We start from the raw sequence: 4215 nt of genomic DNA on the forward strand, positions 1-4215 counted from the left end.
ATAGTTGAATAAGGCCAGATAAAATAGGAAAATACAATCAAGAGTTAATGGACAATAAGCAATTATTCTAAATATTAGAGTATATTCAAAATATAATCTGAATATATTCTAATATCTCCCTCAAACTGAAGGTGGTAATGTGGGTGCTAACTTGAGTTTGGAAACAAGATCGCGGAACCGTCTAGGTGGATGTGCTTTGGTGAACACATCGGCCAACTGATCAACAGAAGCAATAGGACAAAGACGTAGAGTTCCTTGCAAAAGATGATGACGCACAAAATGTTAGTCGATCTCAATGTGTTTAGTGCGTTCATGAAATACATCATTATGCGCAATCAGAATCGCACTCTGATTGTCATAAAAGATAGGATAGCTAGAGGTCTAAGAAACACCCATATCATGTAGTAGCCAACAGAGCCAGAGGAACTCAGACGAGGTGTCAGTAAGGGCCCAATACTTAGCTTTAGTGCTAGAACGAGCAACAACAGATTATTTCTTGCTACGCCAAGAAATGAGAGAGTCACCAAGTAAAAAACAATAACCCGTGGTGGAGCGACGATTAGTGGGATCACCTGCCCAATCACCATCTGAATATACATGTAAATCTAATGAGGAGTGGGAAGAGAAATGCAGCCCATGAAACAAAGTTCCCTTCACATAGCAAAGGATGCAAAGAACAGCAGCATAATGAACAGAGTGTGGTGCGGTCATAAATTGACTGACAAGATGAACTGCATAGGCAAGATCCGGTCGTGTCATAGTAAGATAGATGAGACTTCCAACTAACTATTGATAGAGAGTGGCATAGGAAAGTCTCTCACCATCAGTGGCTCAAAGTTTGACATTTGTCTCTAGAGGGCTATCAACAATTTTGCAGTTAGTAAGGCCAGCTTGTGAGAGGAGATCAGAAGCATATTTTGCTTGAGAAAGATAGTAACCATTTGAGTTAGAGGATACTTCCAATCAAAGAAAGTAGCTGATATAACCTAAATCCTTCATATCAAATTGTTGACTTAAAAACTGTTGAAGGACGCATAGTATCATCACCAGTAATAAAGATATCATCAACATATAGTAAGAGAAGAATGAGACCAGAATCTGTACGCCGGAGAAAAAGTGTAGAGTCATAGGGGCTAGAAACAAACCCAATTTGTGCAATAGTGGAGCTAAATTTGGCAAACCAAGCCCGTGGAGCCTGTTTTAGACCATACAATGCCCGGCGAAGTCGGCAAAATTTGTGAGGTGGATGATCGTATCCAGGAGGAGGCTGCATATAAACTTCTTCACTCAGATCACCATTGAGGAATGCATTTCTCACATCCATTTGAAAAAGATCCCAATGGCGCACTGAAGCTACTGCAAGGAGGGATCGAACAGAAGTAAGGCGAGCCACCGGTGCAAAAATCTCCTCATAATCAATGCCATACTTCTGATTGAGCCCCTTTGCCATAAGACATGCCTTGTATCGCTCAACAGACCCTTTAGATTTTGTCTTAATCTTGTATACCCACTTACACCCACCACAATTTTACCTGAAGGTAAGTCAACTAAGTCCCGGGTATGGGTTTTGGAAAGGGCATTAAGTTCTTCGGACATAGTATTCTACCAAAGAGGGTTAGTATGACCCTCATGGAAAGAGTAAGGTTCATGTAAAGTAGCAAGAGCAGAATAACAATGATAATCAAGAAGATGGGAAGGAAGAGCTGTTACCCGAGTAGAACGACGAGGGATACAGAGATCAGGCTCAAGAGTAGATGGATCAACAAGCGGGATAGGGACATTGGGGTCGACTGTCATAATGTTGTCTTGAGAGCTTGTCATCCCTACATCAAGATTAGTAGTTTCGGGGAGCAAATCAAACGGGACATTAGTGAAGACAGGAGAAGAACTAGAGGGATTGGGAGGAAAAGACTCCATACCACTAAAGAACTGATGTTCCCAAAAAGTGACATGTCGCGAGATGCGGAGCCATTTGGAAATAGGATCATGACAACGATATCCTTTATGTTCAATGTCATACCCAAGAAAACAACATAGGCAAGAACGAGGTTCTAATTTCGTGCGTTCATGAGGTGGAAGAAGCACGGAATAGACACAACCAAAGATGCAGAGGGATTGGTATCAGGAGGAGAACCATACAAGAGTTCATAGGGGGACCTATTTAAGGTAGTGGGAGACAAGACCCTATTAATGGTGTAAACAACGGTAAGAGTGGCTTCTCCCCAAAGTGTTCAGGGATAGAAGCAGAAAGGAGTAAAGCGTTGACATTGTCTAAGATGTGCCTGTGTTTACGTTTAGCATGACCATTTTTCTGAGAAGTATTCGAGCATGACGATGGGGAAGAGTGCCATTTTGTTTGAGAGTAGTAAGGAAGGTAGATTAATGATACTCCATGGCATTATCAGAATAAAAAAGATTTTATATTTCGGGAAAATTGGGTTTGAACCATCCTTTGAAATTTAGAATAAAATTTTGGAAGTTCAGACCTATTTTGTAAAAGGTAAAGCCATGTGTATCAAGAATAATCATCCACAAAAATTACAAAATCGCGGGATCCCCCCATGGTGGGAATAGGCACAGGGCCCCATACATTAGAATGCACCAAATCAAAAGGAGCAGAAGAAATAGAGTCACTATTATTAAAAGGTAAAGCACTTTGTTTTCCAAGTTGACATGCAACACAATCAAATGACTCAGACTCAACATACCCTAATTGACCACTTGTAGCTAAAGAACAAATACGAGAAGCAGATGCATGTCCTAAATGAGAATGCCATAAACTGAGGGTGGTAGATGGCGATCAAGAGGGAGAGGCAGTGGACATAGTAGGAGGAAGATGAAGAGATGAAAACTCAAACAGACGTCCAATCTTATAGGTGGTCCCAATTAGCTTTCCCTTCTGTGGATCCTGCACATCACAACCTCGTTTAGAAAAATATAGTTCTAAGCCAAGTTCACAAAGTTGACTGGCAGATAAAAGATTTAATGAAAGATTAGGCACTAAATATGTATCAGACATAGATAATTGATGAGTAGAAATAGACCCGATGTGACTAACATCAAGAAGGGAACCATTAGTAGTGTAAATGGTGGTAGGGCTAGGTAAAACGGATTTTGCAGAAAATATGGAAGAGTTCGGTGTCATGTGATTATAACAAGCAGAATCAATATACCAAAAGGAATTACCTGGTGTGGTGGACATGGCGGTATTAAGTTTGGACTTAGATAAAACCTGATGAATAAGAGCTTCAATTTGTGCAGGAAAAGAGTACTGGGTTGGGGTGCAACATCGATGTAAGACATATCTGATCTATTAGTATGAGTGACTGTAGTAGCCTTATGACTAGGAGCTCAGTGATTCCCACGAGAAAGCCTTTCTCTGCATTCACTATACTTATGGCCAAATTTCTGACAGTAGTAGCACTGGATATTCCGATTAGATGAGGAAGACCCGGTAGGAATAAAATTAGGAGCACGCGTATGGCGTGATGCAATGGCCATGACCATCTTAGTGGTGTGCAACTTTGTAGTAGATAATTGGGTATCTTTTGAAACGAGTTCACCAAGAGCACTTTCCAAGGATGGCTGCGGTGAGCAGTGAAGAAAAGAAGCTTGAGTATTCTCAAACTCATCTTGAATTGCCGTAAGAAACTCGGCCAAGCACATGCTATCGCAAAAAGCGATGTACTCGGAAGCATCAACCTTATCCCTCCATTTTGGCTCACATAATGCTAATTGATTCCAAAGATAAGTCATTTCTGAATAAAAATCAGTAATACTCTAACCTGGTTCCCGGTGCATGCGATGAAGCTTGGTCACAATCTGAAACCGTTGAGCAAGATTGGTTGCGTTGTAGCATTGAGCTAATATGTCCTAAACATCTTTGGCATTGTCAAGACTGCCAAAGGTCATGTTGATGGAGACGGCACAAGTGTTGGAGAACCAAGAGATAATCCTGTAATGGATACTTTTCCATGTTCGGAGGCGGGTAGAGAAAGCTGCAGCGGGTTCCTTTTTTCCAGCAACAGGTTTAGGTTCTCTCCCAGAAACATACTCCCAAAGACAATGTCCTTTTAGCCACCTACTCATATTTTGAGACCAAGCCGGGTAGTTTGAGCCATCGAGAATGACGGGGATAAGTTGGGTAATATCTTTGGTGTTTGGGAGAGTGGTAGTAGGAGGTACTCCCATTTTTTTTTGGGATATAATTTGGTG

The sequence above is a fragment of the Corylus avellana genome, chromosome ca2 (assembly GCF_901000735.1).
Source record: "Corylus avellana chromosome ca2, CavTom2PMs-1.0".
Taxonomy (NCBI): Eukaryota; Viridiplantae; Streptophyta; class Magnoliopsida; order Fagales; family Betulaceae; genus Corylus; species Corylus avellana.